This window comes from Strix aluco, chromosome Z, assembly GCF_031877795.1.
Source record: "Strix aluco isolate bStrAlu1 chromosome Z, bStrAlu1.hap1, whole genome shotgun sequence".
Classification (NCBI taxonomy): Eukaryota; Metazoa; Chordata; class Aves; order Strigiformes; family Strigidae; genus Strix; species Strix aluco.
In genome coordinates this window covers 16,705,556-16,733,118 of record NC_133971.1, presented here as the reverse complement: position 1 = coordinate 16,733,118, position 27,563 = coordinate 16,705,556, and the positions used below count along the sequence as shown (strand labels likewise).

General features: G+C 47.9%; 1 pseudogene; it reads right to left on the bottom strand.

Annotated features, from left to right (window-relative positions):
• Positions 1–26,951, bottom strand: LOC141918757 (uncharacterized; annotated as a pseudogene).
• Positions 26,952–27,563: the final 612 nt, after the last annotated feature.

Below are 27,563 nucleotides of genomic sequence, written 5' to 3'. Positions count from 1 at the left end.
TGTCCCTCTGCAGGACAAGGTGGCTCAGGGAGGGGGACCCGGGTTCCCAGTCTCTGCTCCCAACACAGCAGCTTCGGGTTCCCTGACCCCAGCTGCTACGGAGCAAGACAGCTCTGGGGGAAGGTCTGACAGCTCCCGGCTGCTCTTCGCACAGCACCCAACAGAGTCCTGCTTGGCTGTTGGGTCTCGTGCCGGCTGCGCCTGCAGGAGGGACGCCTGGAAGAGGCAAAAGGCCGAGCTCAGACAAGCCCCCAGCGCCAGGCCCAGCCGCAGCTCCCCGGCTCCGGCTGCACCTTCTACCTCCAGCCCTGACCAACGCTGTGTCCTTGTGCCGCGGGAAGCAGCAGGTTCCCAGAGTCCCCTGAGCCAAGCTCAGATGACCAACAATTCAAGTTTCTACTGGTTACACCAGGCAGTGAAGAACTGCTCTGGAGGGTCTAGCTTAAAAACCTGACAGCTAGCACATGAAAAGGGAGCAAACCCTCATTTTTCCTAACTTTAGAGCATTTCATAAATGAGCAGAACGTAACTTGATGAGGACTGCCGAGGCCTTGACAATCCTCAAACTCTACCATTTCCTGGCAACACGGGGTGGTGCCTGCTGGGATTTTTGGTGGGACAGACCCCGCTGCTCCCACCCCCTGGTAGGTTTGCACTGTGGTGCAGCCACAGCAGCTCTGGCTGTTGCCCTCTGCCTGCTCTGGAGAGCGGGAGACGCCAGCACTGGAAGCAGCACTCAGGACTTTGCTGTTTTGGGGGAACCAGCTCAGGTCAGAGGCTTTCCTCTGTTCTCAAAGTGACATGTGCTTTGCCAAGGGCCGTGTTCCCCACGGGAATGCCACCCCCAACCTCAAGCTGGGAATATGAAAATATTCTCTTGGCAAGTGAACTCAAACAACAGAAGCAATTCCTAAAGGAGTTCTGTGGCTTATGGAACCTGCTACATTTGAATTACAGTACCAAGGTCTGTCAACATAAAGCCAAACCAGATGAAGAGGGGGACCTTAATCTGCTAAGCATTGAGAGCAGACCAGATGTGAAACCCAGACAGTCAGCTCTGCAAAGGGAATTTCTTCCAACCCCTTTCCCACCATGCCCGACCTTTAGGCAAGTCAGAGACTAGACCCAGGTGAACGATGTTGTTTGGCCATGGCCAACAGATGTGTCTGACGGGGCCCTCCCAGTGCCTGCTGCACTCACCTCCTGACAGCCAGACAGAACTCGGCTGTAGAGTCGTGCAAAGTTGTGCCCATCAGCACGGGCACAGCAGCTTTTGATGAGAGCTTTCCTACTCCTCACCTGGTTCTGCAACTCAGCTCATCAATGACTGCAGCGAGCCTGAGACTCCTCCTGTGAAGAAAACACAAGGATTTCTTTTTAGTCTCCAGTCTGGTCAGGGCCATGGTCTGTACTCAACTTCTATTGGGTCTATACTGGGGGGCTGATGCCATTGGGATTTGCCATCATTCCTCCGTATGGCCAGACCCTCCTCCCACCAAGTAAGACTCTGTTCTCACCTCTCTAGAAGCAGGGATCTTGTGCTGGTCAGAGAGGGAAAATCCTCGTGCATCTGGCAGCGACCGACAACATCTCTTCAGTCTCCTCCGTTCATGTTCCACCTGCACGTCGGACAGGAGAAGGGGTCACAGAAAGCTGCCACCAAACAAGGAGCAAAAGGACCTCTGGACATCACGGCAAGGAGATTTCTGCTCAGAGACTGTAACTGCACCAGAGAACAGCGAGGGCAAAAAGCACTCGAAGTAGACTATGGAAGAGAAAGAGCAAGAAGAAACAGTTCCTGACACGAGAGTGACAAGTGTGTGTGTATGGGGACACTGGGGCAAGAAGGGTGGTACTGGAGTGAATGTGCATTTGTGAAGGCAATGGGGTGGGAGAAAATACCAAAGTGTGTGTCCACAGGGGAAAGTGGGAAGGAAACAAGTGGAGGACTCCAAAGTGCTGTCTGTGGAATTGTGTTGTGTTCCAGAGGACCGTGAGGCTTTGCAGAGGCAGTGAAAGCCGGTTTTACCTGCTCAAGAGTCCTCCTGAGCTCAGCAATGAGTTGCTTCAGCTCCGTCTTCTCAAGTTCCAGCCTTGCAACTGCTTGCTGCAGACATTCCAGCCGCTGCGACAGGAGTCTCTTCTCCAAGAGCCGTGAGAGCTGCTCCCCTTCTGCAGCAGCCTGCTGGGTACAGAGAGGGGATTACGTGAGCTGGTGCCACATCAGGGTTGGAAGGGCCAGAATCAACAAGTCGGGGAGAGTGACAGGCCCAAGGCATGGACAGTGCTAAGTCCCTTCTCCTCCTGGTCCACAGGCCAAGACAACACACTCTCTTCCTAGGGGCCCTCCTCCAGATCACCTCGGAGAATTCCACACAAATTTGCCTTCCTGCTTTTTGGACCACTGCACAAGTACATCCTGAATGCACAAGGAAGCCGTTAACCAGATCAGGCAATGGGACCAATTCAATTCCTTTCAATACACTGGAAAAGCTGTACCTCAGAAGTCTAAATCTCCGAAAGCATCCTCTAAGCACCATCAGTGCAGCTGCTATTCAGCCATCACGACACAATACTACTAAGTTTAGTGCATTACTCTGGTCAGTTGTGCCCTTTCCTTTCCATGCCAAATCCTAACCACAACATGTTGGCTAGGCTTGCCCAGGTAAGAGAGAACCAATTACCCATCCCCAGCTTCTGCACTTGAGGTAATTTTAACAGCAAGCTCCGTAGTTCCTTCAGTAGCTCTGGGCTTGACAGAAAACATTCTAGCAGGTGGATGGTCTCCGGCCGGAGCTATACAGACAGGCAAACCTGCTGGCTACAAGCATGGTTTCTCTGGCCAAGCAGGCCATGTATTTGTAGGAATATATATTCCCATATCTTTATGGGAAACACCTTTAGAATCCTTCATAGATGATGAAACCGGCCCATGTCCCTCTCTGAAACCATTCTCTGCAGAATGGCTATTTCCTCCCTCAGAGTCCCATGGCCTATCTGCCTTTTTGCCCTTCTCTGAACTTCTGGGATGTTCTTCCGGGGAGGAGCCACCAGAACTGCAGCCAGGATTTAAAGTCCAGACTAAGCATGATCTAGGCAGTGGCACAATGATGTTCTCTCTATTAGGGAGGAAGGGAAGAGAGAACAACCCTGACATTTGATTTCCCATTTTTGGGGTTGGGGGTTCTTTTGGACCTCTACTGTGTAGTGTTTTCATGGTACCATCCTCCAGAACCGCACTGTGCCCTCTCGAAGGAGTGATGGTCAGATCACAGACTGTCATTCTGTGTTTCAAATCAGGACTAGCTGTCCCCTTGCAGGCAGACATATTTATCTGGCTCAGCACTTTTGTTTCTCAAATGTCTCTATTTTTTTCCCCACTGTCTGCTCTCAGTGGTAATGTTGAACAACTTTCTATTATTAGCAAACTTTTGTATTCTCACCCCTTTTTTCTGATCCAGATATTTAGAAATCTAAATATGGATTTGGACACAAATAATAGCCCAAACCATGCAATGTATATAGAGACAAGTGTGAAAATTACTTTGACTTAAACTTCAAGGGGAGAAATCGTCAAAATAGAGGAAAATAAACACCCTGAATCTTAACTGAATTTTATATGACTACAGCATCTTTCCCTACTTATTCAGAAGGATGTAACTGGAAAAGTTAAACTAAAAAGCAGCCACTGATGTAAACAATATTCTTCTGCTCTTATGGTGGTCTGTGGTCTCTCCACAAAGTCTGTGATACTGGTCATTTTAATGATCTCTCCTTTCTGGACTGTCTTCTCTTACCCGAGGTGATGACCCTGCTAATTCAGTTTACCTGGCCTGGCAGGAAAGCAAGTCTGGGAAACAGGAATGATGAATGGAAGGGGAAAATGAGGGAAGCTTGATGAGCATTTGCATATTCTCTACCTTCTCAGATCTCAACTGCACTTGTACAAGACCACCTAAAATCAGATCTCCACTGGAAAAAGTTGCTCCTTAAAATTATTAACAGAAGGCCAAAAAATATGTAAGAAATGGCTCTTCATGGCATCTGCCAACCTCACCAGGACATCCTTTCTTTGCTTCTCAGGGGTCTCGAGTTTCATTTTCAAAGATGCCACCTCTTGATGTAGAGTCACAGTCTCCTCCTTTAGAGCAGCAGCCTCCTCCTGCAAGGCACTTTGTAGAGAGTTCTTCTTGCGTTCTGCCATCTGTGTCTCTGCAGCAGGAAAGGTGAAGGAGAAGATGACAAGCAAAGCAAAACCAAACTGATTTGCATCCTACAGAGAAAACATCATTTTATTACCTGCCTGTCTGTGTTTTCCAGGCCCTAAGCCCACAAGGACTTTCAAAGCACACATAAATAAAGGAAACTTCCAGGCAGAGAATAAAAGAAGAATGAGAGTGGCAAGGTTCGGAAGAATATGAAAACGTGCTTGCTCTTCTGTGAGTTGAAAGGGCAGGGCTAAGGGCATGGCAGCACATCACTCACAGTGTGAGAAGCAGGTAGAACTGACATGAGTGAAACACAGGCAGAGACAGGAGGTGAGAGTAAGATCTAGTGTCCTAAAGGAAAAGGAAGAAGAAGCAAAAGTGAAGACTGACTATGACACAGTTCATTGACCAGGAAGACTTAAGAGACTTTACAGAAAAAAACAGATCCGTCAATGTTGTGCTTGAAGATGTGCTTTGGTATTTGTTCAAAAGAACGAAGCTAGGGGAATATGTTGTGCACTGGCAGAAAAAAGAAGAAAGGAAATATTCAGTGGTACTAGGACAACAGCAAGGAAAAAACCACTGAGCATCACACCAGTACCGAGACCTGAAGCAAGGATGACTACAGATAGACAGGAACTGAAACTAAACTAATACACTAAACTAATAGACAGGAACTAAGGATGGAAAGAACTTACTAGTGGGACAAGCAGGATCCATCCAATGGCAGAATTTCAAGTATATAAGCTTTATCATATGTAACATATGTAGTAAAAACTATGAATGTTCCAGAAAAAAGCAATGATCTAAGGCCTGGAAAACTCTCTGAAAAATGATCAGCAGTTCCATCTCAGAGAGGGAACATGAAGAAATATTGAACAGGTAAAGGCTCTACATGAGCAGGCGACAGCCTGTAGGGGAGGCAACGAGCAATGCCCACACCTCCCTGTTCCTGTAGCCTGGGACAAGGAAAACATGACAATGAGATAAAAACCCAATTCTGGTGTGGAGAGTGGGAAAGCAATGACAGAGAACGGAGAAGGAATGTCTGTCCAGCTATAATATAGAGAGGCCAATAGCCCTGGAGGCTCTGGGATGGCCTGGAGATTAGAGGAAAAGGCAACTAGCTACATGTGAAAACCAGTTTATAGATAAACACAACATGAACATGTTACCAAAGGCTACGGAAGTAAAAAAATTGTGTTTTGTATGGCTGTGAGCTTGGACACCAAATCAGTATCGGCAAGAAAACAGGTAAGAAGGATGCAGAAGCACTAGGTACCAGAGAACAAGGAAAAGCAGCAGAAGAAAGGATGCAATAACACAGGAACTCAACACTGAACTAATGCTCTGTGAATCTGCCATGTAAGAGGAAAAGGAAGTCGCTAAAGACAAGGCTTTTTGAGGTTGGTGCTTTTAAAGACCATACAGAGAAGGATACTGTGAGGCATCACGCTACACCTACTTAGCAGTGACATGGGACCTGAAAGGCACCACCTCTGCACATTATCACCAGTCACACAGCCAGATGCACTGCCAGACACTGGATCTTTCTCTACAAAAATCTTTCCCTGGTAGTTCTATCTCAGGCTTGTTGTTTTTCTCCTCTTCCCATCTCTGGGCACTGCATTTTTCCCCTGTGTGGTATCAGAGATCCCCACTGGTGAGACAAGGGGTCAGTGGGTTGGAAAAGGGAAGTTGTACCTTCCTGGCTTTGAGCCAACTGTTTCTGCAGCTCTTGATTGCAGGCACTGAAATACTCCTTCTCAGCTTGCCTCTTGCTCAGCTCCAGCTCCAAGTCCTGTATCTTCTTCCTTGCATCCTTCTGGAAGAGGTAAGAAGAGAAGCATCACCTCACAGAGCCACTGCTGGCAGGAGACAAAGAGGTACAAGCACACAGGCAGAAACAGCCAAGGTGGGAGGGGGCAGCTGGACAGTAATGGTACATGGGATGGGGATTCTCTTCTCCCCCGTGGCAGCAAGCCAACCTGGCGCACAAGAATTTACATCCATTCTGGCTTTGGCACTCTGCTTGTCAGTTCAGTGCAGCAGCAGGACGGGATTTCTGGGTGCACTAGACACAAGTTACCAAATCTTGCTGAGTCTGCTCCAGGTGCTGACACAGGTCTTGTAGGGCTGCGGCCACTCTGTCCACTGTGAGCTCTGCAGGGAGGTCCCTGGCCTGGGAAACAGCTGGGCCCCAGGCATGACCCTGTTCTGAAGAGAGAAGCCATTCTGTTGCAATCTTTAACAGAAAGGGTCTCCAACAAACAAGGCCTCTTTATGCACAAGAGGAGGTGGCAGTGCCTTTGACGTCGTCCTAGAGCTCATGTTACAGCAAGACATGTGTTCCGGGCTAACGTTATTTTGATGATCACTAATGTCAGCACTGCCTCAAGGAAGGACACACGTGCCCTGTGACTTGGGCCCTATTTCATTCTGATGCTGGTCATTTCTCCACATACAAACACGGACTTGTCTCTGCAGGGATGTCAGGCTTTCAAGACTTCCCAAAGCTTGAATCAGCCTAAACTGAAAGGACAGGTCTGTCACATCAGGATTACAAAGAACCACTCCCCCTGCACCTGCTCCCCTATACCCTCCTACAGACCTGTGAACCCAGCCCCACACTTGCCTGAACTCCAAAGGACTAAGTCTCTGCTGTCACAGACCGTGCGCTGGAGAACCAAGTGCAGTTTGTCCAGCTGGGATCGGGCTTCGCGGTGGGCACTGTTGGCCTGCTGACACCCCGTGGTCAATGCCTGTGCTCTGCTCTCTGTGCTACAGAGCCTCAAACGCAGTTCAGACACCTCAGCCTCCAGCACGCGCAGAGAGTTCCTCGAGCACCCTTCACCTGCTTGGGACTCCGCCAGATCCTGCAGCAGCTGCTCCTCCCGAGCTGCCAGGCCAGCCTCCTTCTGCAGCGCTGCCTCCTGCAGCGACTGCACCTGTAATACAGACGCACAGTGCTCAGGGACAGCGCTGCTGCTGAGGCACCAGAGCGGGACTAGAGGAAGGGGCCAAGGAGGAATTACTTCAAGCCAAAAACCACACTGGAAACAGAACGCACGAGGGCAAGCATTCAAACTGAGCAAAACAAGCTACAAACAGGTACCTGGAGGCTAAGGGGCCTAAAGGAAGTTTCCCCATCCCCAAAGGAACGGTCAAACTGTCAGGTTTTCGTGCTTTCCATCTTCAGAAATGAAGGTTTCTGTGTGTGTGAGGGTGCGAGTGGCTGGCTGGCAGGGTGAGGTGGCAGATGAAGCATTCCTGCATGGAGAGCGGGGCTGCCAGGGACGCTTGGGATTAAAAGCAAAGGGGAGACAATCGGCATCCTTCATGGGGCACCTCCCCAATGCCAGCTGAACGGCCGAGATGGGAGTGCTCCCACAGACTGCCATAACCAATGCTGTCTCACCAGACTGCTCAGTGCCTGGCAGAGGCAGAAACGCCATCTGGGTGTAAGAGAGATACTGAGAAGCTCCAAAGGAGTCTTCTGTTTCTCCTCAGACATTTAATGCCATGAACCATGAGAGAACTGGGGAAAACCCAGGCAGAACACAGCAGATCCAGCCTCAGTGTGCAGTCTCTGGACAGAACACAGAAGGAGTGTACGTTGTTGGGAGGGAAAACAAGCTGAGGCCTACAAGCTGAAGGTGGTATTCTATGTCCCTGGAGAAGAGGATGCTAGTGGTCACCTGGTTGTTCAGCTCTTGTATTTCTCCTCTGTGGTCTGAATGGAGCTGCCCGGCCTGGTGAAGAGCAGAAAGAAGCTGAGACACCTTGTTGTGCTGGGCAAGGTTGTTTTCTTCCAGGGTTTTGAGGCTCAGTTCCTTCTCTTCCAGAGACACAGTCAGCCTGAAAGTCAGAGCATGCAACTCATTACTACAGGGTATATAACATTTAATAAACTCTTAGGACTTCCACCACCAAGGGGAAAATTGATTTGTCTGCTGAGGTTTGTCTGAACAACTAGGCTGCTTGTTCAGTCCTCAGCCAGGTTGGCAACCACACCCAAGCACATGCCCACTACACTTTTTTCCACAGAAGAAAGGTGAATTATTGGCTAAATACCCTACTTTTTTTTGAGATGGGAATGTGAATAGAAATGCAACAAAGTCTTGAAATGAAGACATTAGGGCAGAGGAAAATTTTTCTTTTGACTAATGAGACTCCAAGGGAGAGGTTTTGTCAATAATGAAGAGACAATTTCTTCCCCTAACTTGTATGTCCTGGTAGGAACAGGAGCAACTGACAGCCAGGTGATCTTTGGGGAGTTTCATAAGACTTGCAGCACCCATATTACTTTCAGCTAGAGAAATGAAGGCTGAACCAGAAGCAGTAATGGAGGTTTGGAGGAAATACTCAGATCCTTACATAAGATGCCAGATCCCTCACGGGGCAAGCAAGAGGGCACAGCCTTTTATTTCTCTTCTTCAATGAAGGTGTGTGTTGAAGGCTGGCAAGACTTTACCAGATGAAGTACCCTACCTACCCTTTCTCTTCTTTCTTGCATTCCTTGGAAAGTCAGTAACATCTATAACTGTTGAGGCTGGCAGGGACCCTGCTCGAGCCCTTCCAGACACCGGTTGGGATTTTTTGAGGAATGAGGAAAGAGATGGCAATAAGAAACATGCTTATTTCTTGGGTGCCTCAGAGGGGAATCTGGCTTAGTTCAAAATCATGGTTTTAACCAAAGGCATCAGGATGGAAGATTGATACAGATCCCAAATGTTTAAAATTTACCAGACCCAAGACAGAGCTGATGGATGTATCTAGCTCATTATACTGCAGCTCGTTCTGCCTCCTTTGGTGTGTTTCAGGTTTGAAACCCCTGAAAGTTTCATTTAACACCATTAACATGCCAACCTAACAAAACAACACCTCATTTTAAGGAAAGGAATACTCCAAAAGCAACTGTCTTCAGAAAAACTGTAACTGAAGGATTAAAAGAAAAGAAAATGAAACACTGCATCAAGAGAATGAAACATATCTGCATGGATAGTTCAGAACTCTGCTTTTTATGAAATGCTGCCAGAGCCACTTGGATATGTGAAGATCTGAAAGAGGGAATCCATTAAACAGAATAGAGAGTTTCACAGACTTTCATTTACCTGGCTTTTTCATTCTCTAGGACCTTCAAGGAAGCCTGAAATTCTGTGTTGTGACGCTCCTCTTCTCCTCATCGACTCCTTTCCCCCTCCAAAGACTGCAAACACACTTGCAGCATCTTGTTCTGATGTTCTACCTTCTCCCATTGACTCCTCTTCTCCTCCAGGCTCTTCTGGAGGTGCACAACCTCCAGCACCTTCTGCCTTGACAGTTCCTGTGTCTCAGATCTTGCTGAGCTTTGCGGCCAATCACTTGCTGGGACTCTTTGGAGGCTGCTAGTTGAGATGTCAACTCTTCCACCTCAAGTAAAACACAACAAAGCAGTCAAAGACTACAGCTTGCCACTGTCAGCCATATCAGCCGTATCATATACTGTGAGGAAAGGGAAAGAACAACTTTAAATTTCACCCTTTCATGAAAGTACCAGATTCACAATGGATACAGCTGGCTTGTTTAAAAATCTAAGTGGGTCACCATGTTCATCTGAAAAAGCACCTTAAAAAACAAGGCTAGCAGTAACAGGCCAGCAGAAATCCATTCTGATGAGTGCTGGCAAACAGGCAAAAAGAGTAGCCCATCTATCCAGGGCAGCAGCTGGCCGGTCAGTCTCCTTCAGCCCAGCTGAGATGGAGACCACAGTGTGATGGCAGCCAGAGGGACTTACCCCATCACCTGCTGCTCTGCCATGGGGAGAGACCACCTGTTTGATGAGTGGAGTAGCTATTGCTGTTTTCAGTCACCTGGTTTTGTAGATCATCCCTCTGCTGAAGGAGGACATTAATTTCTTCTTTCATGGTTTTGATTTCTTCCTTGTGCCTCTTCTCCACTGCCTTGATCTTACTCCGAGTTTCCTGCAGCTCTGCTTGCAGTTTTTCTGTGATGTTCTGCAAACACAAATGGAGAGCAAGCTACTGGGTCCTGCCATCAGGTTCAGCTTTCTCTTCTTTCTGTCTCAAAATCACATTCATTCAGCCACTTCTGCTTTTCTACCCAGCTCTGCTTCCACTGTAACGCTTCCTTCCTGTTGCTGATCTCTGGAGCTCATCAGGCTCTGTGCTTTCAGTGCCTGCAGCAGTCCCTGCCTCCTCAGTCACAGCACTTAGGCTTTATTTCCTTGTTACTGCCCTTCACTCTGTTAGCTGGTTCTCTCAGCCTCTCTCAGCTTACGTCCAGTTGCCAACGGCCTGTTCCTTCAACCCACCCTACTAGTCAGACTTTCCTGCCCATCCTCGTGCTGCTCTTTCACCTCCTGCCTGAGCTTTCCAGCTGCTGGTTGGCTTCTCTTAGCTCTCCCTGAGTCTGAAGTACTGTCTCTAATAAAGCACTCTTCTCACGCTCGTTTTCTTGCAGGACCTGCACAGAAACAAAGAGAAGACAGGTTTAAACTTCCCACACAGAATTTGTGTGGCAAGGCTCCAACACCGACGGGCTGACGTGTTCTCAAAGCACTGTGTTGCTGCTCTCCCAGGCCCTTCTCTGCCCACTTACAGACACAGCTTCCTAAGTGAGACTGGCAGCATGAACATGGTCCAGCCACAGTCCCCCTGTGATTGAACCTCCAACAAACATCTAACATGTAACAGGAAAACGTGTGGCACTTCTCAAATGTCTCGCCTTGCTGGTGAGGGTATCCCTCATCTTCTGCTGTGTCCTGTTTGTCTTTCAATAGCAACTTTCACACCTACTTAGCAGCAGAGAAAATGCAGGGCTGCCAGAGGGCTGAAGCGAGGCAGCTCCTTCAGAAAACTCATGTATTTCAAGTGGTGTTTGGTGAAAATTACTTCATTTTTAAGGTATTCATTAGACTTTGGTAAAGTACTGACATGGCAGGGACACACTGTCATCTCTGAGCACTGCCCTGGCATTTCAATACCTGTAGACACAGTTGGGGGTACTGCAGTCCCCAGGCAGACTCCGTGAAGAGGACTTTGGGTGGGACACAAGGAGGACTCTCACTGTATGACAGGGTTGCACAGGAGGTCTGGGCACAAAATAGCTTACCAGCAAGTGACTTAAAACAGCCCAGAAGACACCCCTGTTTGACTGTTCAGAAATATTTCAGAGGAGTCTTTAAAATTCTTTTTCTTTTGTCAACAATCCTGCCATGTCCCCCTGTCCCCCCCAAACAAAAACCCCATCCTCATGAGGATTCAGTCCTACAAATTCAGTTTGGTCTTTAACGTTAAAGTTATAAGCATGTATCAGTAAAGATCAGAAGAGGACTGTTAAGAGAACTGTGAAGATACTCTGAGGTGAGTCTTAAAAAACCCAGCACAACAGCAGCACAAAAATCTCAACTGAAAGGTGATGCTTCTGCCTGGCTTCCTCTGACAGGTCTCACTCCTAGTCCCAAAGAGAACCCTGCTTGCCTTTCACCTCACCAAATTCAATGTAGAAAACATGTAGGGCATGCTCCACACAGCCTGACATCCAGATATCTCCCATGGCTCTAGCCTTGCAAAAAAGCTACACAAATTCTCCTTTCACAGTCTTTACCTCTTGCTTGGCATTTTCAACTCTGGTTCATTCCTCCTCTTGTTGAGCTTGCATGGTAGCAACTTTCTGCTTCATATCAAACAGCTTCTTCTCGTGCTCCCCTTCTGTCTCCACCTTCTCTCTTTCCCATTGCTCCAGTATCTTCTGCAGCTCTGAATGATGCCCTTCCCACTCGCTTGCCTGAGGAGTGGAGGGAAAGACTTCAAGGTGAAGTCCCAGCCACGCTCCTCAAAACAAACGTGAAGCTTCATCCCTCCCACAATCCCCCACCTCAACAGTGCACAACAATGGCTTTGTGCTCTCCATAAATCACATCCTGTCAAGGAACTTAAAAGGCGGGTCAGCAGGTAGAAGAATCATAGAATCATTTAGGTTGGAAAGACCTTTAAGATCATTTAGTCCAACCATTATGAAAAGGAGATGTTACCTTCCTCTCTCCGATGGCTGCCTGTTTCCTAGCACCTGTCTCCTCAGGATTTCTCTCTATTCTTAGAGTCTATTTTCAAAGCTCACATCCCTTTCCATCAGTGAAAAGATGTAGATGGACTGCAGGATGAGAAAGAGACTGGTACCCTGATGCCCCAGTCACAAGACAGGCCACGAACGGCGGTACCAGGAACAAGGGGCCTGTTCCACATGTGTCAAGCCCAGAGGTAACACCTCTGACGACGGTGACAGGACAGAAAGAAAGGGAGAAAGTTCCCGTGACTGCAGTTGGCAGCAATGTGAGGAGTCTACTTCATGGCAGACAGGAGTCTGGTAAGATCCTACCCCTTTCCTGCCAAGCTTTGGGTGGGGAGCACCCAAACTCCAGCTAAACTCGCCTTAGGCCCACACTGAATCTGTGGCTGCTTTTACTGTCCTGGCAGAGTCCTGGGGGTCTTCACATGCCTTCAGGTACGAGGTTTAGGGTTAGGGCTAGGGGTTAGGGGTTGGGGGTCAGGGTATAGGCAATAGGGGTAGGGGGTAGGGTTAGGAGGTTAGGGGCTGGGCGGCTTGGGGGGATGGGGGGGCTTGGGGGGATGGGGGCCTAGGTGTTGGGGATTAGGGTTAGGGTTAGAGATAGGGGTTATGGGTTGGGGTTAGGAGGTAGGGGGTGGGGGTAAGGGGATAGGCGTGGTGGGTGGGGGTTAGGGGATAGGGGTTGGGGGTTATGGGTTAGGGATTAGGGTTAGGGGTTTTGGGGGTTAGGGGTTTTGGGGGTTAGGGTTAGAGATAGGGGTTATGGGTTGGGGTTAGGAGGTAAGGGGCTGAGGGTGGGGGTTAAGGGTAAGGGTTAAGGTTTAGGGGGGTTAGGGATTGGGGGTTAGGGGTTGGGGGTTAGGGGTTGGGTTTAGGAGTTGGGGGTTAGGAGTTGGGGGTTAGGAGTTGGGGGTTAGGGTTAGGGTTTGCGGTTAGGGTTAGGGGTTTTGGGCTTGGGGGTTAGGGGTAGGAGGTAAGGGGCTGAGGGCGGGGTTTAAGGGTAGGGGTTAGGGTTTAGGGGGGTTAGGGATTGGGGTTCGGCATGGTGGGTGGAGGTTAGGGGTTAGGGGTGGGGATTAGGGGTGGGGGTTAGGGGTTAGGGTTTACAGGTTAGGGTTAGGTGGTTAGGGGCTGGGTGTAGGGGTTAGTGGTCTGCATTAGGGGTCAGGGTTAGGGGTAGGGGGTTAGTGGCTGGGGGTAGGGGGTCAGGGGGTAGGGATTAGGAGTTGGGGGTTAGGCGTTATGGTAAGGGGATAGGGGATAGGGGTTAGTGTTACAGGTTGGGGGTTACAGGTTAGGGATTAGGATTATCTGCCTGGTCCAGCAAGGTGTGACCTATGACAGATGGTTTCTCCCACTTCACACACTCAGGCTATTACTCTTCTAAAGCCAGCCTACAAAGCTTGCCTGAAGAATTCAGAAGCATGTTGTTTCCTACCAGGTCTTGCAGGAGCTGGTTTGTTTCCACTTCATGATCAGTTTGCCGCAGTTTGAGGGTATTGTTATACTGCTGTTCTGTCTGCAAGAGCTGTTGTGCCATGTTTTCCCGTTCCTGCCTCATTAGAGATCGCTCTGCTTCCAGCTCACGCTGAAGGCACTTCACTTCCCCTGCAAACAGGACAAACGACAAGATTCAGAGTCTAAACAATGGTTCTGACTTCACTGACCTTAAGCCATCTGAACTCCAGTGCAGGAGAGATCTGCCTCCATCTCCTTCACTCCTCAGAAGCACTGCGGACACAGAGCTATTTTTATACCATCTTCCCTAGCAGAGGGATCACCAGAAACAGGAGGCTCTCACCTTGTATCACCTCCTTGGCCTGTGTGACTGTGTGAAGTTGGATTTCAGGCTGACTCCTGGTGATCTCCAGCTGAGATAAGTGCCGCTGAGCTTCAAACAGGCTGGATTCCAGCGTCTCCTTCACTGACCTGTGAGTTGTGAATACAGAGAGAAATGAGTTTGTTGCTCCTGACGCCCACTGAGAGCTATTCCAGTAAGAAGTCATTCAAGATCCCTACCCATCAGTACGGAAAATGGGTTGCAAGGAAACTTGTATACAGAAAGCATATTTCTCCATTTAAAATAGCAATGCAGGCCCCTCTGGGGGAATGCCCAGGCTTTGCTTATGACCTAGCATAACACAGAAATCCCAGCCGAATTTGATCTCAATGGCCAAATCTGAAATTGCTGTTGGCTGACACACAAGTAGCTGTGCCCAAAGTCTGGGCCAACAAGCAAAAGCCCGGTCTCTGCTCACAGCCCTCAGCTCATCAGCGCTTCCAAGCTGCTCTACAGGGGGACAGAACAAGAGTATTTCCCTGGATGACTCGTGACTTTTTGAATGCTGTTCACAGTGTAGCTATAGGTAAGTAACTTTCCAGACTCCTTGTATTTAAAAGGGACTCAAGAAATACATCAGATGATATAGTAAGATCTCCCTCTTGGAGCAGCATTCGTAAGAAATCTGAACTAGATTTTATCTGAACAAGAACCACCTGAAAGGAGAGACGGGCAGCCTTCAGTTTCAACTGTTGAAAGTTCAAGAGAAAAACTTGCTGCTTCTCTCTAAGTGTTGCTATTTAAGTAGGCAGTAGCCCAAGTGACTTGTTGCTCTTTAAAATGGAAGCTGTAGTACTGCAGAGCCAAATTCTTACAACCACAGACTTCAACCAACTGCTGCGTATGACACGCAGGGTTCTGGAACCAGGAGCTGAAGTGACCTCCCTGCTCTAACACAGCGCCCTGTGTGCCAGGTTCCTACAACACACAGCACTGCCTCACTAGTACGGGGATGCCATAAAAACCACAGCAGTAGAATTTCACTACTTGGATGGACAATGGAGGGTGTATCTTCAAGGAGGAGAACAAGCACATATTTCTGATTGTGCCAATCTCTGGCAGTCCAAAGTAAATATGCTCCATTTTAGGATAAATAGAATCAGTCTCTAAAACAGAACAGAAAAGATAGAGGCCAAAACTGTGACAACAAAAGGCTCTTGAGAACAACATCTGGCAAGACCAGTTGCTGAATTTTTATCTATTGACAAAGTTCTTCATAACTAATTTATCTTTTTTAAAAAATAATGTATCCCTTTTCAAAAAAGTTTTTAAAAAGGAGCTGAACATTTAATAGTTTAGTAACAGCCCAATAATTGACCAAACATAACTCAGCTGGATCAAATAAGAGAAGCTGGAGCTCAGAAGCAGCAGCAGCTCTCAAGAAACACACTGAGTCAAAAGGGGTGTTTTTCAGCCATCCTAACGACGTACTTTGGAGTAATACAGTGTAAAAGTCAAGAAACATGAGAAACAATGTCTAAAACATCATTTGTACAGCTCTGCAAGTTCAGGAGTCTTCTAAAAAACACCTACAAGGAGGACAAACTCATTTTTTTTTTTTTCTGAGCAGAACTTGTCACATATGATCTTAGAAAGGCAGAAGGACAGAATCTTGCTCCTTCCCTGTGTAACTTCTCCACGACATCTGTCTCTAAACAGCAGGTGGTAAGGAGTACAGGACGCAGACATCAGTGATGGGCAAGAATCCTCAAAGACGTGAGGATTCAAAAGAGGTTTCCCAGCTGCTGGTGTAACCAGCTGTGGGTCCTGCACCACAGGTAGCAAGAGTTAGCTTCCAACCAGAAGGCCCTTGAGATCTGCAGCACCAGCCTCTGGCTCCACCCTAGATGGCAGTGTCCTACTCACAACGCCTGCATGGAACAGCCATCAACAGTCCAACTACTTGATAAGGAAAGATCTATGTTCAAATGCATAGAACAAGAAACCAAAACCAGAGAGAAACTTCAGTTTCAGTAAACGTCTGCAGGGTTTAATTATTACTCAATTCAGAGCCAAGCTGCCTTGCTTTGGACTTCACACAGGAAGGGGGCATAAACATGAGCCCAAGGCCCAGGAGATGTTTGCTGGTTTTAGCTGTCAGGAAAACAACATAAAAATCATAGTATACTTTTTTTTCATTTTGCTCAAGATTCTTTCATTTTCTGCCCGTGGAAGGTGAAAACATTTGAAAAGCACACAGGATGCAGTAAATCCTCATGTAATGATTACCACCTTTATAATTACAGCTATTATATAATGTCCTGCCTAGGGTTTCCTCCCCGCCTTTACCTGGCCTCTGCCAGCTACTCTGAAAGGCCTTGTCTGCCCCGCTGCAGGGCTGCCAGTCACACCTTTAGGGCAGCCTTCTCATGCTCCAGGAACTCCTTCTCTTTGGGCACCGTGGCCAGTGCATGCCCCTGGTGAGAGGACTCCTGGTGCAGCTGCTCAGACCACTGCGAGCTGACTCTTGCTGGCGGTAAACCTGAAAGCAGGACAAAAGACAGTTAGAGCCCCTTCTCTGGAGTTCTGTGCAGAGCCAGCCAGTGCCACTTCTGCATCAGCTGGAGAAAGAGCTCCTGTGCTGCGGGCTGAAAGTTTAAGAGCATCTGCTCTATACCACGCTAATACCCTGGGCTGCCAAAAGGCACTGGGACTGTTAACTTGAAAGTGATGTAAGGCCACTCTGGGCTGCCTGGGACCACACAGCTCCTTCGCAGCAAACATAAATACGCCAGACTACGTGTTTGCATGCAAAAATACGGCATCTTCCAGAACTGCCACCTTGCAAACTGGAATTCTATCAGAATCTGTCCCAGTGCTGGAAATTTTCAGAAAAGTTTGAGCAAAAGCAACTTTGCTTGCTGAAGAAAGGGAAAATACACATGGTTTCTCCTTCTGGAAAAAAAAGAAAAAGATCAAAGTGCATTGGCTGCAATGAGGTGATGCTGGGCAGGGGAACAGCCCTTGGGGTGATTTATGAAAGTCTGGCTGATGCGGCCAAAGAGATGGTAGACTCTATTCGTACAGCAGTTCATGTCAACAACACTGTTTGCTTGTTTCACACAAAGAAGTTGTCTAATATACCTTGCTGGTATTCAAACTTGAAGATTAACCATGATTTTATTAGCTTTTTTCTTCAATATAACCCTCTGATGGGTATTTGCCAAACATACCGTGGACTCCAAGACTGACTATCTACAGAGAACAGACCATCAGAAACAAACAATTCTCTCAAAGTTATCCCATAATATCCAAGGTTGTACATTATGAAACTGACATTTAAATGATGACAAACTCCCTGGTCTCCTTCAGTGACATGATTCTCCCAAGCTCTTTTTCCAGGGTATCAAAATCACTTAGTCCAGAGTGAAGAGTCTTGTGTGATCATCTATTTCTCATCTTCCTCAAAGCCTGAAGAGGCTCTAACAGCTCACAGAATCAGAACCATTTAGGTTGGAAAAGACCTCTAAGATCATCAAGTCCAACTGTTAACCCAACACTGACAAGCCCACCACTAAGCCATGTCCCTAAGCACCACATCTACATGGTTTTTAAATACCTCCAGGGATGGTGACTCAACCGCTTCCCTGGGCAGCCTGTTCCAAGGCTTGACAACCCCTTCCATGAAGAAATTTTTCCTAATATCCAACCTAAACCTCCCCTGGTGCAACTTGAGTCCTTTTCCTCTCGTCCTATCATTTGTTACTTGGGAAAAGAGACTGACACCCACCTCACTACAACCTCTCGGGTAGTTGTAGAGAGCAATGAGGTCTCCCCTCAGCCTCCTCTTCTCCAGACTAAACCCCCCCAGTTCCCTCAGCTGCTCCTCATAAGACTTGTGCTCTAAACCCTCCACCAGCTTCGTTGCCCTTCTCTGGACATGCTCCAGCATCTCAAACTCTTTCTTGTAGTGAGGGGCCCAAACTGAACACAGTATTCAAGGTGTGGCCTCACCAGTGCTGAGCACAGGGGGACAATCCCTGCCCTAGTCCTGCTGGCCACACTAGTTCTGACACAAGCCAGGATGCCATTGGCCTTCTTGGCCACCTGGGCACACTGCCAGCTCATAATCAGCCAGCTGCTGACCAGCACCCCCAGGTCCTTCTTCCCCAGGCATATTTCCAGTCACAAAGTTGCATGTATGTCTTAAAATACAATTTCAACAATTTCAAGATCTCATTCCCGTTCTTAGCAGTACAAGACAGCAGACATTGACTTGCAGCTTTGACCCGCTCTCCAGGCTTGAACAAATGGAGTTTTGAAAGCTGCAGACTTCACAACAAAAAGCATAAATAGAGACATGCAACCCCGTGTTTTTTTGACTCAGAAAAAGGGTGAAGAGCTACGCTGTTTGCTTCTTTTGCCACATGGGGGAGTAGCAGCCTCACTCAGATTCATGGGCAAGACAAATCATCTCTCTGCAGCTTATCAAAAGCCAAAAAAGAGGCCACCACAGACAGGTGGATTGAAGTCATCTGTAGCAGCAGAGGACAACTGAGAGGATTGCAGAACAGCTCTGCTAGCCATCAACACATTTTCAAAAGGCCGTAAACAAAGCTTCTGACCTCCAGCACTACTAAGTGTCTCCTTGACAAAACCACCACAGAATCCAACAAACTGAGCTTCACTGAGCCGAGCAGCCAAAAGCCCACCCGGAAAGCACCAGGTGTTTTGTCTCACCTGACTGAGCTACTCTTGGGTTTCTGCCTTCTCCTCCGCCAGTATCCTCAGCTCTACCTGCAGCCCCTCCCGTTGCTGCTCCACTTTCTTCAGCAGCTGCTCCAGGTGGGCTTTCTCTGCACTGAGCTCTTCATTTGTTCTTTCACACAAGCTCAGCTTCTCCTGGTCAGAGTTCCTTACTCTCTCCATCTCAGCCACTTTACCCGACAGAACTTCATTCTCTTGCTCCAGCTGCAGTCACAGAAGCACAGAGGAAATGAAATACAGTAAGGTTTACCATGGAGAAGGTTTGGCTTCGACAGAAAAAGAAACATTTCGATATTCAGGCAGTCATACGTCTGAAGGCAAGAAGTCTGAAAAGCAGCAGCAGCTGCAGACGAACACTTGCCAAGATCTTTGGCAACTGCTCACCTGTGACAAGTTTGTTCAGTCGCACTTTATCCAGTGCAAGAACTTCACTGACACTGCTCATCTTCGCTGCTGCAATGTGTAGAACAGCTACTTCAGTACTCAGCTTCTTCTGAGCCCCTCTCAACTCTGCCACTGACTGCTCTCCCTGAAGAGACAAAAGAACATGAAAGCAAAGACAAGAAAATCCCTGACTTGAAGCAGCGACTCCAGATCCCCTTTGGTGTCTCTGACACACCCCCAGTCCAGCGCTCCCAATAAGCACGTGGGGACTAACTGCACCAAGGAGCCTGTGTGGTCTGATCACCCTTTTCCAAGAAGGAGAACAACACTATCACTGTCTTCTACTGACAGAAACGGCACCTGTGCTGGTCTTGCTACCACAACTCCCTCTCCCACGAGTGCTGACTAGGAATAAGGTGATCATACCTTCTCCAGGGCCATGGTAAGCTCATGTTTCTCTTGCTTCAGCAGATCCCTCTGAAGGTGCGATTCCTCCAGTGTCTCTCGCAACTACCAGCTCACTCTCTAATAAAGAATGTTTTTCTTCAAGTGCAGCTAAGTCCTTCAGCCTATGAGAAGGGGAAAGACAAACAAGTTTTTAATGTAAAAACAGTCTCATTTCCAAAACCAAGATTACATACTATTTCCAAGATATGGCAGTTTGAATGATTTGCAACAGCTTTCTATTTACCCCTAAAGAATGCTGTAATTTCCTGCCTAGCGCTGCATCAGTCTTTGTCATTGACCCAAGTGAAACATTCATCATTGAGAAAGTAAAACAAGCTTCCAGAAATCACAGGTTTCCAAAAAGTTCAGGTGCTCTCAACAGCTCCCTGCCTGTTAGCTCTCTCTCCTCTTTTTGATACATTAGATACCAGACTTTCCAAAGTTCTTCTTTGCATAAGACAGACTTTTAAAGTCCAGATTAACGTTCTCTCCATTATTCTTGCCTGCGGCAACAAAATGATGAAAGAGCCTGCAATCTATTTGGGGAGATCTGTACGAATTTCCAATCCAATAACCATAAGATGACAGGATGATTCAGGCTGGCAGGGACCCCAGGAGGCCTTCAGCTCAAAGGACCTGGGGTCAGCTATGAGATCAGTCCAGGTTGCTCAAGGCTCGATCCACCTGGGGCTTCCAAATTCCCAGGGATGGAATCTGCACAAGCTTTCTGAGCAACCTGTTCTGCTGCAGGATTGCCTTCATGGTTCCATTTTTTGTTCTCTTTAAATCCAGCCGGAACCCCTCTTGTTTCACCTTAGGCCTGTCATCAACTACTCCGGTCAGCTTTGGAATGATTTTTTTCAAGGGCCATAAAGAAAGTGCAAGGAGGCACCTCTGCTGTGTGTCAGCAGGGAGCCAGACCTGCCCACGTGCTCCCTTCACCATTCTGTGCTACACATGCTGAGCAGACAAAATCCATTCTTTTAGGGGGGCGTCCCACCATCCGGCAGCACCCACCCCTGCCCAGAGGAAGCTTTAATGCTCACAGGAGCTCCTGGTCATGACATGCTCTCTCCATTCTCTGCTGCTGCTCCACCCTCTCCCCCTGGGCTGCATCTTCCCTCAGCTGCAGCTCAGTGCTACTCTGACACAGACACGAGGCTTCTTGCTCTGTCTCTTCAAGCTGTTGCTGTAGCTCTGCCCTGATTTTCTCGAGGTTTGCACAGTCAGTGCAGAGACAAGGCTCAGTCAGAAGAAAGAACAGGCCTGAAGAGTCACGGATCCCATTTCAGTCACTCCAGGCTGGCGCTGTGGGCAGCACAGTAAGGAAGAACTTGCCCTTCCCCTCACAAGGTCACTGGAGAGGGACAGAGGAAGGCAGGCAGGCTTTTGCCTTCGTTCACTGAGAAGCCGTGGCTAGCAAAGGGCCCCCAAAGAACAGAATTCAGAGAAGCAGAATGTCGAGAGGGAGGCGTCTTGTATTCCAACATCGCTCTGAGTCTCCAAGACAGCCTTAGGATTCACAGTAGAGCAGGAAAAGCAGTGACAGGAGGATGCTGAAGTGCCAAACAGGGGCATACACAGGGAGGGCAGGTGAATTCTTTGCCCATAACACCTCTGAACTGCCAGAACTGGAAGTAGATTGCCTCCAGAACGCAGGAGGAGGAGGGAACACTCACCTTCTGAGTGCTTCTACCAGATACTGCAGGTGCTGCTGGTGGCTGCTGGCCATCTGGCATTCCTGGTCCAGTTGCTCGAGGCTTTGCTGCAGCTTCCTGCACTTCTCTTCCTGCTGCCTGTGCTGGTGCAGCAGGAAACTGATAGAGTCCTGCCTGGCAGAGAGCTCTTCTTCTAGGGCCTGCAAGGAATGGGCAGGGAAAAGCACAAACAAGCAATAAGGAGCAGGGAAGATGGCTCCTGATAGCTGTGAGAGAAGCAAGCAGCAAGACAGCTCACCTGAAGGCAAAAGTTGTGATGAGGGGGTGGAGATCAAAGAGAGAAAAGCAGCAGAACACAGAGCTGGTGAGACTGGTGAGGCGATATAGTACCAAGAGTAGGATGGCTAGAAAGAAACTGGCTAAGTGAATGGAAAGGATTCAAGATAAGCAAGGCATTAGCAGCTGAGCCTGTGGCCAGTGGTGAAGACAAGGAGAAATTCTCACCTGTGCTGCTCCTCTCCTCCTTGCCAGTGCTTCCTGAACCAATACAAAGGCACGCTCTGTATCAACAGAACTCAGACAAGAGAGGATGTTGCCAGACTCTGCCTGCTGGGAGCTGTCAGTGACCACGCTGTCACATTCATCTAACACCACCTGAAAGCCCATATCAAGCTGTTACTCTCTGCTCATTCTACTTGATTTTCTTTGTCTAGTTCTCCTTTTCCCCCACTTCACCCTAGAAAACCATTAAAAACTCAATTCTTTCATTTCTTCAGTCAACAAAGAAGTTTTGTCCCTGCGGTCACAAGTGCTCCAGGGATTTCTGAATACAGCTACTACAAACAAGAAGAAACAACTGTGAAGTGGCTGGAGGCTGCCTGAACGCTCAGTTTCTTGAAGCTCTCATGAATGATTTTAGTCTCCTTCAGCTTCTTAGAGCCACAGAGACGAGGAGCACTGTCAACACTGGGTCAACACTGGAAATAGCAATGAAAGGAAATATTAATGCTACCCAGGGAAGAAGGAAGCTGATGAATACTGGAAAACAGCAATGAAAAAGCTAATGTTTATTCTGAGCAGTATCACAAGAAGATAAAAATGACTACATAAGGGGAAAGAACTGACTTTGTGAGAAGCTGTGTAAAAGATCTGATGATTAAACCCCCCTCCCTAGAGTGAGGTTTAGGACTAAGCTAAAGTTAGCCCTAAACAGTTAGATCAGTTGCAGTTCTGGGGAAATAATAATGGTCAGTGAATGCAGAGTGAAAGGAGCAGAGTTGGCATGTGCACTGATTCAGTCAGTGACCTTTTATAAAAATCTAAAGAACAACAGAGTCATTGCTCAAGGAGGTGGGAGAAGCCTCCAGGCAACACTAGAACACAAATGTCAAGTAGACAACTCAGAAAGCATAGTCAAATAGAGACCTTACGGGAAAGGCAAAGGTACTGAAACTTCTAGTGACTTAGCTCAAGTGTCACAGGACAGCCAACTCAGAAGTTATAACAGGTTTTATGTCAGAAAAGTGGTATAATAATTAAACAGCCAGTAGCAGTTAACACAGACAGTATAAAACACATATATCTATTCCCTGGGCTAGTTGTTTGCCTTCCTCAAGTACTTTTAAATCAAACTACAGGGATGTGGTCCCAACTCTGTACTCACCTCTGTTATATCTTTTATCAGCTTTTGGAGGGAAAGATTCTCTTCTTTGACACTTTTAGTCAATGAAGCTTCATATTCTTTCTCTAACAGACTTGATTCCTGAGAATAGAATAAGCAAAGGGTGGGCAGGGAAGAGCTGCTCCCCTCTGCAGTGTTCCCAGCCTCAGCAGCATCGTCGTGCTGATAAGCCTCAGCCCTAGTGATTCCAGTATATTCCTTCCCACATCTGTTGAATTCCTTCTTTGCTAAAACTAAGAAGAGAAAGACCAACAGCTGATTTTCACAGGCTGCTATGAAGCTGTTAATTCCAAGGAACTTTGATCCCTGGAGATTTAGTCACAGGCAGAATAGCACTGGTGCAACCCCCGGAACTGTCTGCAGCTCCCCGCCACTGCCTGCACCTGGCACCTGGGCTGACTCACACATGCCTGATGCTCCCACACATCAGCGTCCTCACCACTCTTTCTCTTGAGGAAACCACACCCCTTCATGCTAAAGCTGGAGAACAACCATTGGGCCATCTCCCAAATAAAGGTAAAACATACTAGAATCTCCACAGTGGTGTTAAGTGTTTTCACGGTCTTCTCCTTCTCCTTGTTCTGCTTCTGAGACTGTACGAGCAAGGCTGAGAGCTCCGTCACCCTGAGAAGAGAAGGTCCACGTGCCATTCCAAAAGCATTGCACACCATCACCCACTGAAGAGCTAAGCAGCTCCCAGAAGCACAGCAGAGAAAGCTCAGCCCAGAAAATACAGCAAAGGCAGCATTCATCTCTACAGGTTAATATGCCTGATGTTGCAAAATGGCCCTTCCTGCCCCAAAGGACTTCTGCACTCAGTCTTGTAAGGAACTGTCAGTACAGAGGGGCTTAGGATGGCCCTGGGCAAATTCCTCCCAACTCCTTTGCACAGCCCTGGGTAGCAAAAGGACTGTACAAGAGACACAGCTCTCTTTATGCTGGTCTCAACTTCTCACCAAGAACCAGGTAACAGCAAAAACACTGTAATACACTGTGATCTCTTTTCCAGTCTTGTCTTACAAAAGCTTCTTCGGTCAGACGTGTTTTTCTATCTGTGCTGTTGAAGGCCATAGCTTGGCTAGGGACAGAAACAAGGCTGTGCAGAATGGATGTGTTTTAAACGTGAACACAGCCCATCTACGAATCCAAGAAGCAGCCACAAAAGGTAATGTTGGTAAAAGCAAAGTTTAAAACACACTTACCTGTCCCGAAGCTCCTTCTTCTCCAGGTCCCCCTTGACTGCTAAGTGCATCACTTCCCAAGTCTTCTGGCTTGTTTCCTGTCCCGCTTGCTGCTGTGCCTGATCCTTTAGGACAGGTCTGCCCAGACTGACGGGCTCCCAGAGCTGCACACCAGAGTTCAGGCGGGAGCAGTTTACAAGTACAGATCCAGAAAGCCTCATCGGCTCTGCCTTCAGCTCGGACAAATCTCTGCAGAAGGATCAAGAAAGAGGTCATACTCACACCACCATCTTTATCAGCTGACTCACTTCTGAAGCACGTTAACTGTGCAGCAGTAAAAGCTGGCAGGAAAGATGACATCTTTGCTGGGGACAAATCATTCATCTGACACTTTGGGATCAGGACACATCTTGATTGTTGAGCCATGGGTCTATTTGACAGTTTGAGGAGTGACGCTATTTTCTCCTCAGAGATAAGAAGTATGGAACAGCCAAAAGGCTTCAAGAATGAACTAGTAGGTCAGGGCATACCCTGCACATTAAGGAAAGCTTACAGCCAAGTAAGGTAAATGGCTGACAGTAACTCACAGTTTGAAACTGCATGTAGTTTCAACAGAAGAATGTACTATTATGGCTACGCTGGTTTTGTTTGCATAGAAGGCAGCTGTGAGAAAGGAACCTCAGAGAGACCAAGAACAAGAAAACAGTCATCAAAAGAAGGTATCAAACTAAGCAAAATACATTGGATAAATGCAGTAACAGGGTCAAGAAGCTATTCTTCCTCTCAACAATGTTGCTACAGGAGTAAACAGATACAAACTGACCAGAATAAATGTAAGCTGGAAATGAGAAGGAAAAAAAAGGTAACATTCATGAATGACCTTTCCCTCAGGGGCAGTGAGAAAAGAAAGCCAGTGAGATTTAAGGCAGATGTTAATCACTCTGTGAAAGGGACCGCTCTACGTGCTGCACGCACAGCTTTGGTGAGTCTCTTCCAAGGTGTCCGCATGTGCCCCTGTCTGTGTTAATACGCCCAAACATCAACAGAGTCAGTTCATCTCTTCAGGGCCTCCGCACTGCTTATAGCCTGAGCCCTGCGGTGTCCTCTGAAAACCAGCTCAAAAAATATTATTCTGAAAATAGCCAAAAGCATGCTTAATGGCATTGCTTCAGACTGCCAAAGGAGAAATCCTACCTTTAGCTGCAGCTAAAGTAACACCAAGGCTCAAAAAGCAGCTGTGAAGGGAAGCTACATTTTTTCTGCAAGAGGTCCAGCCTGAACTTCTACTCACCGGTCAGTGGCAGTCTTCATGTCCAGGAAATGACGGCGGAAGGTTACCACCTGGTGCCACAGGCTGAGCAGACGGTTACGTTCACCCCTTAAGTAGCTGTCAGAAAGCTAAACAGGCAAAGACAACAAGAAATGCCAATTCAGCCTCTGCTGTCACTGTACAAGTCTTTCAGATAGGAGAGAGCACAACCATCATCACCAGGTGTCCTTTAATAACAGTTCCAACAGGGGCATCAAGGGCTGAAGAGGTACCACAGAGGCATCCTCAGTGGGCCTGCCACCTGACTTCAGAGAAGGGAACATCCACACTTCTCCTGCAGGAGTGGGGATCAGCAAAGCAAACTGACCACGATTCATCATCTCGCCTCGCAGAGGTGTCGAACAGTCTTGGTGGAAGAAGACAAAAACAAGCCCCTCCAAGACCAGTGTCAGATTTGCTTACAACAGGCTACTGGTAAGGGAGGCCTGTCCTCTTCTGCTGTTGGCTACTCTGAGTCTGAAAACACACAGACCTCTCTGCTCTGCACTGCTGTAGACAGCGATTTAGGAACCCTTGAAACAACTACCGTTCATGTGGGACTGCCCTACAGCATCCAGCAACAGCAAGCGTTTGCCTTTAAGACCGAGCAGTGTGGTCACAGCAGGGGGGTATTTCCCATCCACACAGTCTGCTGACACTCCTCCATCTCACGCCCCTGCCTCCTGCCAGTCAGCACCAACACAGCGTCAACGGAGCCACAACTTTCACACAGCAAGTCGCCTGTGCCAGAAATAAAATGCATTCTCATTCCCCTCTGGCATCACGTCTGACATTCCCACAGCCTTATCCCTACCTCATGTTCACTGCACCATTCGCTCTCCTTCAATTCCAGCTCCTCCCAGGCTCCCATCCAATCTGCTGTCAGTTTCTCAACATCTTTTTTAAGGGCTGAATTAACCTCACTGGCTTTATCGAGGTGCTCCCGCAGAAGAGTGTTCACGTCTGCCAGATGCTTACACCTTGGAAAGGGAGAAACAGCAATGAGGTCACGGAACAACTGCTGTCCACAGGCAGCACCCCCGTGACTTTCCAACTCCTTCAACACTGACTGTTGTCAAACTGAGAGGCAGTAAAAGTGCCTTCTAGGATTAACTAAGATCTCTCTGTGATGGCACACTCATTTGCTTCTCCTTGCTCTGAGCCTTCAATTTCCATCTACAGTTTCGTTCCCCCTTCCTTTGATGATGCCCACAGCTAATGTCTTGCCTTCCCTTTGTGCTCTCTGATCACTGGGTGCACCACCTTTCTCCATCCTTGTCCTGACCACCTCTCTTCCTCCACTCTCCTCAGTTTCTATGTCCTCTTCCCTTGCAATGATTTTACCCACCACTGCCCTCACCTTCTCCTTAAGCCTCTCCCTGTCTGTACGATACACTGGGTAAGACCTGTAGCAAAGACCCCACCTTGCTGACCCAGTAAAGTGCACACCACGAAGACAGCACCATATACGTAGGGGAAACAGCTTTATATGAAACTTTCCACTGAAAATTGAAGAGCCAGGCACTGCAGGCTTATGACTTTGGGGCCACAGACTGACATCCCACCCAGGAAACGTTTCAAGAACGAAATTTAAAGAACTGCTACCCTGTGAACAAGCACAAAACTCAGTTTCTGGATCAAAACATGAGTCGTGTTTCTCCCACCTTAGTTTGCAACATACGTAACACAGCATACACAGTTCACCTCCTGGACAGAGGTAAAAAGAAAAGCAAAGAAAGAAATGTGGCAGAAGATGCCTGTGGTGCAAGTGCTCTACTGGGGACTCTGTTATAAGCACAGGGTGTGCTATTCGGGGAGAATCAAACAGGAACTCATGCGCCACAAAATGTTCAGCATGTCAGGGCTTGATTCTCAACCTAAAATGGGGCTCTGCTGAGTAGCTCACCTACTGAATCATAGAATAATTTAGGCTGGAAAAGGACATTTGGAGGTCACCCAGAGCAACCCCCTGCTTAAAACAGAGCAATTCAGCACGCAACACTACTACTGCACCACAGAACAGTCTGTGGACCTTTCTCCTTTCTAAACAACTTGCCCAACTGCTTCCCTTGGGGAGA